Genomic DNA, 17,315 nt, shown 5'->3' on the forward strand with positions numbered 1-17,315 from the left:
GATTCACGTTTCAATTCATCACATTTAAGTTTCATATCGGCACAATCACTACATATGCTAGGAGTTTTAGCTTGAACCTGACTTGTAGAATCTGTGACATTATCCACAAAGGCAGTCTGAGAAGAGAAAGATCCATCTTCAGTGAGAATCTTCTCCATTTCGCTCGATGTAGCATCAGCTTTCTTGATCAAGTCAAATTTTTGACCTTTTGTCTCCTTGGCATCATCCGACAAATTATCAGCTTCAGAATCAGTTCTTTCGTTTAAATCTGATTTTTCATTTAAACCTGATTCTTCATCCGAGCTGCCACTATATCCTGAACTGTCATCATTTCCCGAAGGTTCATCATCATTGACATTTTTGACAATTTCAGCATAGAACGCAGTTCTTGTTTGATCATCGTTTCCTAACTGTGTGTCCGGACCACAATCGACACTTGGATCAAATTGAGGCTGTGTTGTGGAAACTTGGGCTTGTACTTGGGTTTGATTGAACTGTGGACACGGAGAAGAGCTTGTATTGGATTCAAATGCCGTTTGAAGCTTCGGTTGCTGAACAGAACTAGAACTAGCTGAAGGACCAAAACCAGGCAAATACATTTCTGTGTTTTGAGTAGGTGTAATCCTTTTGGCTTTTCGAATTTCCACTTCGTTCTTTTGCTCCAACTTCTGAATGAATTCATAGATATTAACATTGACAGCATCTAAAACTCCCGCATGCTTTAAAAATTCTATGAATGGGTTCCACTTTGGAGGTAGAGCATCAGCAAACCGTGCTACCATTTCCTGTTGAGATGTACGTACACCAGAATAACACATTTCACACATCAAATGATAATAACGAATAGTCATATCATTAAGGGTTTCATTTTCTAAGAAGTGAAATGATTCGAATTTCTTCTTCAACAGATCCTGGCGTATCTTTCTAGTAGCTGCATATCCTTCTCCTTGTTCTACCACAAAATTCTGCATGTTTTGACTTTGCTTTGACACCAAAGCCCATTGACTTGCACTGATTGAAGGCTGTGGAATCATACTCTTTGCCCAATCTGCAGCAGTGACTAACTCTTGATTGGTTCGTGAGTTCAAACTCCAATCCCATGGACTTGTACAGCTCATTTTGATCAAATAATAATTGAGAACCTTCACAAACACAAACTGTTAAGAGTAAAACAGATATGAATCGAAAGATGCAACCTGTTCGAAAGATCAATACTTGTTCGAATGATCAACAAGGTTCGAAAGATCCTTGTTGAGTTTCGAACAAAGACTTCGAAGGATTGACTTCGAAAGATTGACTATACGAAGGATCCTTATCTTTCGAAAGATGATTTCGAAGGATTCTCCTTATGTTTCGAACACAGGTCTCGAAAGATGACACTTGTTCGAAGGATCACTGTTGATGGCTCGAACAATAACCTCGAAAGATAACCTTGAAAGATTCACCCAACACGAAGGATCCTTATCTTTCGTAATGAACAGTAACTCGAAAGATGATCTTTCGAAAAGATTCCTTGACTCGAAGGATAACACACTGACTTCGAAAGATGTTCGAAGGATGGTTATCTTTCGAATCTCCTTGATCGAAGGATGATCCTTCGAGCTCGAAAGTTATCTTTCGACGGTCTGACACACTGACAAAAGTACGACAGGTTGGTGAAAAGTTGATGTGGTTGGTGAGCCAACTTTCGGCAGAAAGGTATGTGTAGACACGACTTTTCACCAACTTTTTTTTGACTTTCAAAAAGTTTTCCCAAAATGGCAACCTTATCAACAAGATCTGGTCACCGGAAACACACCGGAGATATGGCCGGAATTTTCCAAGGCACTTAAAAACAAGTTTTCAAGTTACCCAACCCAAACTTGAACACTCCCGAAGGTTTAGAAGCCGTTTTTCAGTTTAGAAAAGCAAGAAAAACCACCAAAACGGGTGCTAAACCTAGTGTCCAAACACACCAAGAACTCGAACAACCCGGTTTTAAACAAGGTAAAGAGCCAAGCTCTGATACCACTTGTAGGTCCCTTTTCTCGGAGGATCGAGAACAAACCTAAACCTTGTTATACAAACTCACTAGCGAGTGCGGAATCCAAGCTAGCGAGCAAACCGGGATGAAGCAAGAACAAACACAAGAACACACAAGATTCAACGATTAACACCACTTGTATTAATGCGTAGAAAGTTTCCGGTTACAAGCACAATGTTTACAAACCTAACTTGCAAACTCTCAAAGTGTGTGTGTGTGTGTTTTCAGCAGAGTATCCTCTCTATCTCTCGGATGTGCTCTCTCTTGGTGTCTAACCGAAATACAACACACTGCATGGGTATATATACCCATACACAGCAGGTCTTGGTCGAAGGATCCGATAGATGGTCCGAAGGATCATCTATCGATGACAACATGTTCGAATGACCAGCAATGACCTCGAAGGATGATCCTTCGAGGTCCAACAATTCGAAGCATATCTTTCGAGTACCTCGAAGGATCAACAGTATCCTTCGAGGCTATACTTCGATTCAGACTAGCATACTAAACATATTCCAACTGTTGGCCAAGTCAATCCGGAGGATGGTTGACTTGGTCAACTTACAGACTACCGAGGACATCGTTTATATACAGACCGAATACAGACAAAGTACAGACACAAGTGCACCAACAGTACGTAAGATAACTACGAATTCGTGCGTAAAATGAATGTGTATCAAACATGTATATAAATTAAATGTAGGGAAAGTATGTATAATAAATGTATAATTTATGTAAGATGACCAAATTTTATTACGATCAAAGCCTCAGATCACAATAATTGGAAACGAAATACGATTACCAGAGAATACGAGTTTCCATAAATAGAATACAGGATAGACTTCTAAATAAGGAAAGTTTCAAAGAGCGAGGCGTTAAAGTCTCCCCTCCTTTAGCAAATTTCGTCCTGAAATTTATTCAAGAGGAAAACTTTGGGAAAAAGCATTTCTGCCAAAATGGTTGACAAAGATTTTGAAGTTTGAAGTGTTATGAAATTTTCATGAGGAACGAAAAGGGTAGGTTTGTAAAAGTTGTTCGTTTGACTAAGGTGACTTGAAGCACCCATCGTAAGTATGAGTAAAACGTGCATGTGTGTGTATAGGCAAGTAAGTTTGGGCAAGTTTGAATAAATCGATGGGAGAAGTATTTTAAAAGAATGTTACCTAAGAAGAAAAGTTTTCATATAAAGTAGTATATATTTTGATGAAAAATGCGGCTTGCGTAGTAGCTTGTAAGAAAGTTTTATCGGTTTTAAGGCGTATTAGTATAATCACAGGTTTGTAGAAAATTGTGTATTGGTGAGAAACGGGAATGATAAGTATTTATGAAAAAGGTTTTGGTTGTAATGGGCCGAGTAAGTAAGACTGTTCATAAATAAAGTGAAAGATAGCTTCAAAAGTAGAGAGGTATTATAGGGATTGAACGTTTGGATTGTGTTGCTTCTAAATCTCCACCTCTACATACATGCCTGTCTGTTTTAGATGATTGAGCTATGACAAGATTGACTCCATTGATGATTGCTTGAAGAATAAAAAGAAATAAAATTATGGATTTCATTTCTATTTGGCATAGTGATTTGTGATATTTGCTGTTCTTATATACCATCCATGATATTTGTTTAAAAACCTGGAAAAACAAACTTTTAATATTTTATTTTTTTATTTTTTAAGATTTATAGAGAGAATATGTTGTCTCAATAGCTAAAAACAATATTTGACATTTTTTCAAAGAAAAACTTATAGAGACGACATGTTGTCTCTATAAGAAAAAATTTTAAATTATTTTATTTAAAAGAATATTCTATAGAAACGAAAAGTCGTCTCTTTAGATAAAATGATTAAATTGTTTTATTTAAAAGGAAATACTAAAGAAACGACTTGTCTATTGGTGAAAAAGGTGAAATTATTTTATCTATACTAAAATGCTATATAGACAACAAGTCGTGTCTGTTGGTGAAAATTTGTTTTTTTTATTTTTTATGGCTTGTATGGTTTTATTTTTATTTTTTAAAGATAACCTATAGAGACGACATGTCATCTCTATAGGTGAAAATATTTTTTTATTTTTTATGAAAAAAACCTATAGAGACGACAAGTTGTCTCTATAGGGCTTAAATGTTTTTTTTAAAGAGAACCTATATAGATGACATATCGTCTCTATAGGGTTAAAAAATATTAGAATAAATATTTCCTTTATTTAGTAAATATTAAGTTTGATTTTTAATTTTTTTTCACAAACTTGTATTGACGACATGTCGTCTCTACAAATTATTCTATAGCAACGACACCTATAGAGACGACTTTTGTAGCCTATAATGTAGAGACAAATTTTATAGAGACGATATGTCGTCTCTGTAGTTGAAAAAGGCCTATAGAGACAACAGGTCCTCTCTATAAGCTGAAAAAATGTCCTCTCTATAAGGTTTTTTTCTTGTAGTGAATTAATTGTTATATGTTAATTATAAAACAAAACGTGTTGATGTGTTATTATTAGAGTTAGAGTTTCATGCAATTCTGATATAAGTTACGTTTTATCATTACTAAAAATTGTACAAACATCATTAGAGTTTGAGTTTGATGCAATTCTAATACATGTTACGTATTATCATTTCTAAACACTATACGAACAATGTGTATTTTTTTTATCATATTAAGGCTAATTATAGTAAAATATATGTACACCATTATACAGTTCATTTTTGGAATAAATATATTATGTATTTCCTCCAAAATAAAATCACAAAGTATTTTAATACACGACATATTAAACCAAAGTTAGAATCAATAACAAAATTACATAAATAGAATCACAAAGTATTTTAATACACGGTTTATTAAACCAAAGTTAGAATCAATAACAAAATTACATATATTTTGAAAATATAATCTCCAATAAGATAAATTGCATTTTCAGTACAAAAACCTATTAACAGATACTAGTAGCTAAGAAAAACCCATGGGAAATCTTTTAGGCATCATGTTCTCATGTGCAGCACCGAGTCTTCTCGTTCAGTGGATGTTCTCATGTGCATCACCGAGTCTTCTCGTTGTGGTAACCCATTACTTTTCAAATGGGAGGTTATGGGTTTTAGTCTTGTCAGGGACAAGTTTTGTTCTTGGTTGAGCCAGTGGGTTTTCCTAGTTATGGGTTTCCTTGAGGGGTACGCCGGGTCATCGTGTTCTGTTCTACAGGCAGAAGGGTGAATCCGGGTGTCTTACTGTTAAAAAATATGTTCTCATGTGTGGCCAACTTCTCTTAATTACATGTTTTTCCTTGATAAGACAAGAGTCTTCGGATGAAAAGTGGCTCATGTATAAAGGAAGCTTAAGGTTGATACAAAATGCAGATATAGATATAACTTCTGTACATATAAAACATACTTGTGTATTCCTTGAGAGAGTTAATGAGAACGTTTATGTATTAAGTCAAATCCAATTACAAAAAATTTTTAAAAACTTGTTTTCAAATCGTATCGGGTTAGGCTAAAAAATGGTTTAACCAGAATCGGGTTGTACCCGACAGTTCAACTGAGTTAATTAATTCAATCCATTCATAATTACCATGAACATTAACTCCAACATTAATAATTTAATATAATTAAGACAAAGCACATCATTTTGATACTGCCATTCATTACCACACTTTGTAACCTCAAATTCAAACATCAATTTTAACCGCATTCTTTAGTATCATACTTAGCAGGAGGGTTGAATATACTTGTATGATCATACCGTACATAACAATTGGTAGATATAACCCGTCCACTAAAGAGTGGTTTCCTAGTAAAACTACGAATCTCATTACTTCCCTTGGTTAAACATTTAAGACAATCCTCCTTTGTTAAGTCAGGAGTACACTGCACATCCACGTAAAGAGCGTGTTCATCCCCGTCATAATGTATACTGTCTGACGCATATTTCCGAAGGGCACCACCTCCAGCCACTTTCACCTTTAGCTTATTTATCATACTATCCATCGTCTTTGCTAAATTAACACAGTTTTGACGGATAAATCTTCCCCCGAACGACCCCAGGCCCAATCATCCAGCACTGAGAGTATTTTGCGACCAGTAGAGTAACGCACCATACATTGTAAATATGGGTAGAAATCCCAAGCTACGGCTTCCTGTTGTTTAGGGCAGTTCTTTCGAATATACTGAACAACGTTCCTAAGACAACACTCACAAAGTCCTTTTACGACATTAAGGGCACAAAAGAAGCTGGCGCTAACTTGCTCTTCAGGTTTGCCGGCCGATTGGGTATGGTAAAAACCATTGTAGCTAGAATTATTCTTAATTAACACCATGAGTTTATCCAATGCGGAATCTCGATTTTTTTTGATGGTGTTGCTTTTGAAATCTCCACCTCTACATACATGCCAATCTCTAATTATAGGTGGTTGAGCTTTTGCAAGATTGACTCCATTGATAATTGATTGAATAATGATAAGAAATAAAATTATGGATTTCATTTCCATTTGGCACAGTAATTTGTGACAATTTCTCTTCTTATATAGAGTACTTTATACTGCTCTAATCGTTAATTGTTAATTATATAACAAAACTTGTTAATGTGTTATCATTAGGTTTGAGTTTCGTGGAGTTCTAATATATGTTGTGTTTTATCATTTCTAACTACTGTCCGAACAATGTATACCTTTTTTTATTATAATAAGGCTAATTATAGTAAAATATTAACCAAATTTAAATGTTGATTAAAGTGCATTTTTGGAATCAATATATTTGGTGGATAAAGGTAATGAAGGCTACTTCTCTCAGACCCTAGATCAAGAGTTCGAGCCCGAGCCACCCCGGGTTTTAGTCCACTGTGCGTTACGCCAAAGAAATTCTCTCTTGTGGCGGCTAGGGCTGTTCACGAACCGTACCGAACCGATCAGACCTTTGCTCGTGCTCGGTTTGTTTACATACCGATCCGAACCGAACTGAGCGTTTTTTCAACCGAGCCAAAGTCGAGCGAGCGTCTTTTGATTCGAGCGTGTTTCGAACGAACATCGAGCGAGTATCGAGCATCGCAGAATAAACAAGGAAAGTGACGATAGGAGTGCTATTTATTAGAATAAAGTGCAGTTTTCGTCCCTGATGTTTCGTCCACTAGAACACAAGTAAAAAATTTAATAAATAACAAGGAATACAAAAACACTCAACTAGTTATATCAAGATTAACTAAGCAGAAAGATAAATCGTCGACAAATTGGAACATACCCTTGTTCTATCGGAAGTATGAAATTGAAAGAGTCGATTGAAGCAAAACCCTGACGAGTTGGCGTGGCGATGGAGGCCAATGGGGGGTTTTGTGTAGGGTCTTGCACTTCTGAATCAAATGGCGGGTTTAGACTTGAGTATTGATCGACACTTCACATTTTAGTATTTGAAATTTTGACTCCATTACTCAAATGGACATTTAAGTATTGGATAATAGACTATTGGTATTGGATTCCAATTCTAATTACTTAAATGATGAGCTCTATTTGGATCTTGGACTAACCTTTGTTAATGTTGGTCTCTAGTAATTTCATTAGAAGTGATACACACACAAACACAAATATATATGTGTGTATATAGGGAGCCGCTAGAATGAGAATCAACTCGAGTTGTAAGAACCGCGAGAACTATACCCCACGGAGCGCCGTTCGCCATGATTTTTTTTTACAAGTAGATGTGTATATTATAAACACAGCCGTAAAAAATCATGGCGAACGGCGCTCCGTGGGGTGTAGTTTTTTACACCACAAGTTTGGTGAAAAAAAAAAAGAAAAAAGAAAAAAAATTAAATAACACCAAACTTGTGGTGTAAAAAACTACACCCCACGGAGCGCCGTTCGCCATGATTTTTTACGGCTGTGTTTATAATACACACATCTACTTGTAAAAAAAAATCATGGCGAACGGCGCTCCGTGGGGTGTAGTTCTCGCGGTTCTTACAACTCGGGGTGGTTCTCATTCTAGCAGCCCCCTATATATATATATATATATATATATATATATATATATATATATATATATATATATATATATATATATATATATATATATATATATATATATATATATATATATATATATATATATATATATATATATATATATATTAAAAAATAAATCGAGCCAACCGAGCCGAACCAAACTGAGCGAACCTTTGCTCATGCTCGGTTCATTTACAAACCGAACCGATCCGAACCGAGATTTTTTTAATCGAGCTGAATCGAAAGAGCAAATTCCGAGCGCAAGCCCCTGCCACTGGCAGTGGGTGGTATGATTTCCCGGAGAACGCCATTAGCCAAACTCTGGCGGCAGCGTGGACACGGTTAAGACAACATAGTCTGGCCAGATTAGGGTTAGGGCCCTCGTTTAGGAGGATGTGAGATCTATCTCACAACAAGTTAAAATTCTCATTGTTCAAAATAAAATAACGCGTTTAAATTCTAAAATATAATCCCCAATAAGATAAATTGCATGTTCGGTACAAAAACATATGACAAATACTAGTAGCTAATTAAGGAGGGTAAGTGAGAATCGTTTACGCAACATAGTCTCATGTGAACCACGGAGTCTCCTTGTTGACTAATGACGTATTTTCTAAATGGATTTCCTGTAGGTAATATAGAGATAATGTAACTTTGTAACACTCAATATTTGATTAAAGTGGCTAATTTTATTAATCACACAAGCTTAAATACACAAAGGAAATGAAACTACATACGCACGATGTCTTCACGTACATATCATGCAGCATAAAAGCAAGGCCGGTCTAAGGTTTTTGGAGGCGCTAAGTGAACTACAAAGTTATGCCCCTTTGAATTTGTATAACTAACAAAAAGAAAACTTGCATTTACTTCGGTTAAAAAACTAGATGAACATTATAGCATTATTTGTCTTTAGAGTAGGTAAATACAGACGCGGTTATGATGGTGTGCCGGGAGGACCTTCGCACAAGACCCGTGATTTCTAGGGGCACGTGATTTTTCAAAAAGAATCCCATATATATATTATTTTTTTTAAATAGTAAACACAAACCAATTTCAATGTAGGCATATTTACAAATCTTTTTTTTTGGTTTAGAATTTAGCCCAGATTTATTAGACCCAGTACTAATTTGATTTTAAAAATAAAAATAATAAAACATAATTGTAAATTATCTTGGGCGGCAATCGTGGATACTGAAACGACTCTTGGCGAGGCAGTAGGCACGAACAAGACAAGAACAAGTGAACAACTCTGGATTCCGAACATCGATCGGCTCTGATTCCCGGTTCTTGAACATACATCATACATGACACAAGCACAGTTGCGAATCTCATAGTGCTTCTCGATTTCTCTCGAACATCAGAAGGTTTGGTGTTTATTTTTTTGAGTATTGATTAATTATTGTTGAGTATTGCTTAATTATTGTTGAGTATTGAGTATTGATTCACGTCTTCTCGAACAGGCACATTGATTTTCGCCTTCTCAGCTAGAACATCAAAAACAGTAAAACATAATTAAGAAGAATATCAGTAAAGGTTTAGTGTAACTTGTTAATTGATTATTGATTACTATTGTTAATTGTCGTTAATTCTCGATTATTTAGGCGTTAATGGCTTCTAAACAAGCATCCAGATGGCAAAAACGAAAAGAGGAAACGAGCGGAAGAATTGGTGAGAGTCTCAAACCGGTGGTATTACGGTATGTAACACATTCGAATACTATGATTTTTTCATTTTCGTAATTGATTTGTTTATCAAATACTACAATTTTGTCATTTTCGTAAATGCATTGTTTATCGTTAAAGCATAAGGGCAATTTTTTTCGAGCTCGTACAGTGTACATGAATTCTCAGAGACGCCACTAAGTAAATACACCTGATGTGCGATGTGCTGAAGCGTATGATATCCATGATGGTAGCAGGTTAGGCACCTTGTTTAAAGTATCATAACTAGTCTCTTTTTTAAAATGCACCTTGTTTCCAACGACTTATTCACAAGAAAAAAAAGTAAACAAAAAGAAATGCAAACAACAATTTTTTTTTGAACGGTGACTTTATTTTTGAGTGACCCAATGTCACACCGCCTAATCGGCGGCCCTAGCTAAGTCTGCCCAGACTTACGTTGTTTTAACCGGGCCCGCGCTGGATTGAACAGACTTGGTTACGGCATTCTCCCAGAAACCGTACTGCCTCCACACGAGAAGCCTCGTTGAAGTAACAGCCGGATAAAAAACGGGAGCCTTCTTCTATACCTAATCACCCACATCGTACGGTACAATACTGCAATCCTTTTTTTTACGCTGCCAGCCCAAAGAAATATTAATCCAATTGGCAATAGCAAATCAAAATCACAAATATCAAAGGTCTATTCATTCAAATCGCAACACTGAACTTTTTTTATAGTTTCTTAATGTATAATCGGCTATGGCAATGATGAAATATATATGCACTTATACAGAAATATATATTTTTTTAATGGCAACGAAGATCTATATTACATAACCAGATAGACGAAAAAAACAAGTTGCTATATTTTGGTCCCATTTATAAACCGTATGGCAACATACTACATCAAACAAACCAGATACAAAATTAGAACTAAAATCAAATAACATGCCACATACAAAATTAGAACTAAAAATCAAATTTTATATTTTTTTTGAAAAGAAAACTTCATTAAAACACCTCCGACCCAACCGGGCAAAAGGCCAAACAGACAACAACACCCCTGACCCAAACGGGTAAAGGGCAAACAAAAATTACAACATATACAAAGGATATTTACACCATTCTGTCCATATTATATAATTACATGGATATCTACTTTTAAACCAAGCATAACCTCTAGATTTTATCTCTCCGATGATATTATGCGGACTACCAACTTTCTGATTAAATACCACCTCGTTCCTTTCTTTCTATATGCACGAGCAAGCGATAATAGCCAACCCACAAGTCACCATTTTCGCCTTCTTACCGATCTTGATAAATTTGTTGATGTCTAGAATATCTTTAAACTCAAAAAAAAAAAAATAAAGGCGGGACGTTGCACCAGACGCTGAACGCCGGCCAAACTCGGAAAGCCACCGGGCCAGCCGTGAACAAATGCTCCACCGTTTCCTCAGAATCGCCGCATAACGGACACATGACCGAGGTGATGTCCACATTCCTTCTTCTTAAGTTGACTCTCGCAGGGAGCCTATCCATATTACCTCTCCAAGCCATAATATTGCTTGCACTTGATAGGCACCCATTTACACCAAGCAAAATTTGGAAGATGACTAATATCTCTATCTGTAATCATAGCCTTTTTGACCGACTTCACCGAAAAACCCTTCTTACTATCAATAATCCATAGCCAAGCATCCTTGTCGTTGGAAAGTCTCATAGAGCTAAGAGTCTTGTTACATTCCTTTCATTCCTTAATCTCCTTCTCTAATGCAGGCTGCCTAGACCACTGCCAAGTTAAATACTATTTCTTTGACCCGCAACTATTCTCTCTGCGACCCTGCACATTTTAAACAACTCCAAGCCAAGAGGATGAGGCCATCTTTCCGAGAAGGGAAGATCGTCCACCCAAGTGTCAATCCAAAAACGGATATCATTCACATTCCCAACCTTACCCTTGATAATCTGATTTAACCCATTCCCATTTAATTTAATTTTGGAAATCAATTTTACCATATTTTTCCAATACCCCACTATGATACCATTAAGCGGAAGGAAGTTCCTTTGATTGTTTTTACCATGACAGGCATCCACCACTTTACACCAAAGGTTATGGTTTTCGGCCCTATATCTCCAACCCCATTTAATAAGACGAGCCTCATTAACCTCTTTTAGTCTACTAATACCCAGCCCAGCTTCTGTCTTAGGCCAAGTGACCCCCTCCCAAGCCATCCGGTTCATTTTATAATTGCTACTAGAACCCGCCCATAGGAATTTTCTCATTTTGGCTTCGAGATTCTTGATAATCCCTGTCGGGGCCTTATATAAAGAGAGATAGTAAATAGGCAGACTTTCCAAAACCGAATGGATCAACGTAAGCCTCCCCCAAGCCTCCCCCTATCGACAAAGATTTAGCTTTCCAAACTGACAACCTTTTATCAAAAACCTCGATAATATGCGACCAGTTATTAATTCTGTTCATATTATTCCCAACTGTAATCCCCAAGTAAGTAAGCGGGATAGAATCCGAATTACATCCAATCACTTTAGCCATATCAGACACTTCCCCACTATCGACCCCCAACCTGTATATATATTAGATTTTTTCATATTGATTTTTAAACCCGAACAGAGGTAAAATATTCTCAAACATCTCGCCACGTTTTTCAAATTATCCATATCCCATCCCCCAACAAGAGAGCGTCATCCGGATGATAAAGGTGAGAAATAACAGGACCGTTATTAAGAGTTTGGATACCTTTGAATAGCTCTTCATTCCTAACTTTGCCTAGTAAGCTAGACAGGGCTTTCATGATCAGAAGGAACAAAAACGGAGATAAAGGATCTCCTTGTCTTACCCCTTTGGAGCATTTAAATTCAAAGGTGGGTGACCCATTAACAAGAACCGAGGACCTAGCCGAAACAAGGATCCCTTCGATCAATTTGCACCATAAATTTGGAAAACCCATTTGCCCCATGATATCCAAAAGAAAACTCCAACAAACGTTATCGTAAGCCTTTTCAAAATCAATTTTTAGAATAAAATCCTTTTTATTATATTTTTTAATCCAAGCAAATAACTCATTTAACATTAACGGACTGTCTAAAATGTACCTCCCTTTAAGGAACGTCGTTTGGTTCTCTAAAATGATCGACCCAATAACCTTTTTAAGATGATTAGCAAGAATCTTAGATATAGTTTTGCTAATGACCCCAATCAGATTAATTAATTGGTCTCTACTCTCTGAGCCCCACTAGGTCTTTGTTCTTCGGGATAAGAGTGATGTATGATGAGCTACATCCTACCGCAATAGATCCTTTGCTGTAAAAAGAAACCTACAAGTTATAGAAATCAATTTCATATAAATTCCAATACCTTTTAAAAAATTTGAAATTAAAACCATCCGGCCCAGGGGCTTTGTCCGAACCACACTTGAACACCGCACTTTTGATCTCTTCTTTGCTAAAAGGGACCATCAGAGACGCCGCATCGACCTCCGACAGACGCTTCACGTTATGGCAATTAATTTTAGGTCTATCTTTAATTTTCTCCTCAAAAGCCTTTTTGAAAAAACCCATAATCTCTTTTTTGATCAAAGAAGGTTTTGTGGTCCAAACACCATCAATTATGAGACCCGAAATATTGTTGAAGGCCCGCCTACTTTTGATGTACCCATGAAAGAAAGCTGAGTTTTCATTACCTTCCAACTCCCATCTAGTTCTAGCTCTTTGTTTAAGATCTTTAATTTTGAATCCTTCAATCTCATTTAGATCTATCAAACATTCCATTTTGGCCCATTCTTCCTCTTCGGATAACTCTCTTCCTTCTGATATCTCTTCCAGGGTTTCTAAATCTTCCTTTAGAGACATCTTCATTTCCCCTTCCTTAGATAAAACCTATTTTTTCCACATTTTTATCGCCTCCCTGATGCTGTTTAATTTATGCATTAACGCCTCATCGGGCTCCCCACCCCCAATAAACCTCGCGGCAGCCTTGTTGACCATCCCATCAAAATCCTTTCTCTCCAACCAAGAGTAGAAGAATCTAAATTGTTTTGGTCCAAAGTTTTTATCCGCACAAATTAAGATAAGAGGGCAATGATCCGAAAGAAGTTTCGGCATCGTCCTGAGACAAGCCACCGGCCACTCTGAAAAGAACTCATTCATACCAGGACTCTATCGATCATACTATGTTTGTTACCATTATCCTTAAGATAAGTGAATTTTCTACCTTTCATATCATATTCTCTTAACCCATTTTCAAAACTAAAATTATGAAATAGACAAGCACATTTTTTATTGAAAATAGAATTTTTTTTCTCTCTTCCCTATTACGCACCGCTTTAAAATCCCCCCAAAATCACCCACCATCCCAGAAAACTTCCCATCATCCCCCAATGTCCTCCCAAAGAACCTTTTTTAGGGGCTTTTTGTGGAGCGTAGACGTTAATGATATTTATCGCTTTATTGCTCCCCTTTAGAGTCCCTAAAGTAAGAAGAAAATTAGGATGCTTGATAGAATCGTGTACCTTGAAAACGCTAGGATCCCACATGCTGACAAAACCTCCAGATACCAACCGCTGGCACGTGATCCATCTCGAAATTGCCTGCTCCCCAAAATTTCTCAAATTCGATCCCTGAAACATCAAAAAACTGAATTTCCTGTAAAGCGATAAAATCAATACCAGCCTGCTTTGTTTTTACCCCCCTCTCCTAACCCTCTAATATTTAAAGATAGAAAATTCATATGTCTCCTTTTTGAATTCCTTCTTCCATAATCGCTTCTTTAATCAGATTCTCATGGTTCTGAAGCTCGACTCCCACTAGATCCCCCAAGACAGCTATAACAAATATTCATTCCATGTCACACGTGTGCCATTACTATAAAAATGGTGGTTACCTGCAATAAAGATTGAGTACCCATGAATTGATTAGCCATTTAGCCCTATTAACGCCCCTAAATATGCTCGTAGTAGGCAATCATTGTGTACATCGATTACCTAAAAGTCGTGAGTAATGAAGGATTGGAATGGAGTGAACACAGAGGGTTTCTCTGTGGATCTGATATAAGTCTCAACTTTTAGGCCTAGACATAACTTGTTTGTTTATTTGGGCCAATGTATGTGTCGTATATGGAAAAAAATTTAGAGGCCCTTATTCCTGGAGACCCTAGACCTTTGCCTAGAATGCCAAGCCCAATGGGATGGCCTTGAATAAAAGGAAAACCTATCCACTTGATATCATGGACTGTTACTCTACCAACCAACAACACTTTGAAAGTTATATATCCTAGTGGCATTTTGGGGGCGAGATAAGACTTAGGGACCATTAGGTCTTGGGTTCGATTCTCACAAGAGTGTTTTTCCAAGATTTATTGGGCTTCCACCTAAATTGGTGTATAGGCATTATAGTCTGGTGAAGATGGATATGATCGGGTGGTTCCAATTGTGGCACGATGATACTTTAGTGGTCCGTCAGTAATCGAAAGTTGTCGTTCAAAAAAAGAATCTCTTTAAGGGTAAAAACTCAAGTATGTAAAATTATTGTATCTCTACTATTAAACAAATTAATATCACGGACGAACATTTCCGTCGGAAACCATTGGTGAAGGTAGATATTAACGAGGATCCATCGGTAATATGAGCTTTGAAGGCCCCGATACGGATCGTCGGACTACGATGATTTCTTGTTTCGGGTGCCGTAATATGAGCTTTGAAGGCCCCGACACAAATCGAGCGAGAGAGCAAACACCATACAAAGATTCAACGCTTAAAGCTTCGTGTATTTAACCTAGCAGAGTTTGGTTACAAAAGATAATACAAGAAATTTCTCTCAAACTCACTGTGTACTCACTCTTAGGGTTCTGTTTGCTGAAAGATATGTTTATATAAGCAAGGACCCAGTAGCTCAACGAAGGATGTACTGGCCCAGCTATATATCCCACGAAGGACCAAAACCCATAAAAGACATGAGAGTCTTTCGTCTAAAGCCCAAACCAACGAAGAATCCCAAGTGAAGAACAGTATTCATGAGATATCAGTTCCATGGATTCTTTGTCAACATGCATTCTTCGTAGGGTTGCATGGTTTGGTTCATGTTATTCGTGGGTTATGCTGCAGACAACAGAAAATGCAGAACAAACAGACAACCAAAAGATTACACCTATCTAACAGATTGCACATCTACAACTGTTTACAACTTATACAAAGTTGAATTCGTTCCGAGACAAGATGGAGGAAATTGTGCTTCGGTCTTCACTTTGTAACGTATCCTAACCGTAACGAGCCACATCCACATAATGTGCTGCTCGTGATGGTTCGTTCTTAACATGTTGTCGGATCTTCAGATGTCTTCGCGTGTCTCAAACAGGAGTTGTAGGTCCCTTTTTGTCGGATGACGAACCTCAAACCTTGTTGTACTAACCCACTAGCGAGTGCGGAATCCAAGCTAGCGAGCAAACCGGGATTAATCAAGTATAAACACAACACACAAGGGTTCACCGATTAACACAACTTGTATTAATGCAAATGAAGGTTTCGGTTACAAGCACAATGTTTACAAACCTAACTTGTAAACTCTCAAAGTGTGTGTGTGAGTTCCGGACAGAATGCTCTCAAAGCTATCTCTCGGAGGTGTGTACTCTCTCTGTCTTGTGTCTTTCTGTCTCAACACAATGCATGGGTATTTATACCCATACACAGCAGGTCTGGTCGAAGGATCCGATAGATGATCCGAAGGATCATCTTTCGAAAACAACATGTTCGAATGATCAGCAATGACCTCGAAGGATGATCCTTCGAGGTCCAAACAATTCGAAGCATATCTTTCGATTACCTCGAAGGATCGACAGTATCCTTCGAGGCTATCCTTCGATTCAGACTAGCATATTACAAACAGATTGACCAAGTCAAACTAGGAGGATAGTTGACTTGGTCAACTTACAGACTAACTTTGGACACCGTTTATATACAGACCGAATACAGACAAAGTACAGACACAAGTGCACCAACAAACTCCCCCTTGGCTGTAGCTTTGTCTTTATCTTCTATAGTTGTAGACTCGTCTCGAACTTCGACGGTCTTTGGTCTTCGAGTTCTCAAAACTCTGATGTCCTTTCAAGTCTTCAAAGTCGGAGGATCTTCAAAGTCTTCACGTCTTGAAAGCAGAGAGTGTATCAACAAACTACCCGTATCATGTAGGAAGTGTGTTGACAAACTCCCCCTTAACATAAGCTCCCCCTTGAGTTATGCTCGTGAAAAGACTTTATCTTTATGAAGTGAGATCCTTGTGGTGTTGATGATGGCCAGCGGCAACTCGATCATCTTCATCTTTTGAGCGCCTTCTCGTCGTGTCTTCATCCCGAAGCTTGTCATCGACCATGTTCTCCTAGCCTTTAGAATCTGCACATGCAAGAAATCTAAACGCATAATGAGAACAACTGCTTGGAATATAGTTAATCATAAACAAAAGACACACGTATGACCATGTCACAAACAAACACCGTCCGACAGTTTGAAAGTTTAATAAATTTATCAATTTCAATTTTTAACTTTCAAAACTTTGCAAATTTTGACCGTTTATGAAGATTTAGTCAGTTCGGTTTTCAGTCAGGTTTCAGGTAACGAAGACTTGAGCTCCAACAT

The sequence above is a fragment of the Helianthus annuus genome, chromosome 5 (assembly GCF_002127325.2).
Source record: "Helianthus annuus cultivar XRQ/B chromosome 5, HanXRQr2.0-SUNRISE, whole genome shotgun sequence".
Lineage (NCBI taxonomy): Eukaryota > Viridiplantae > Streptophyta > Magnoliopsida > Asterales > Asteraceae > Helianthus > Helianthus annuus.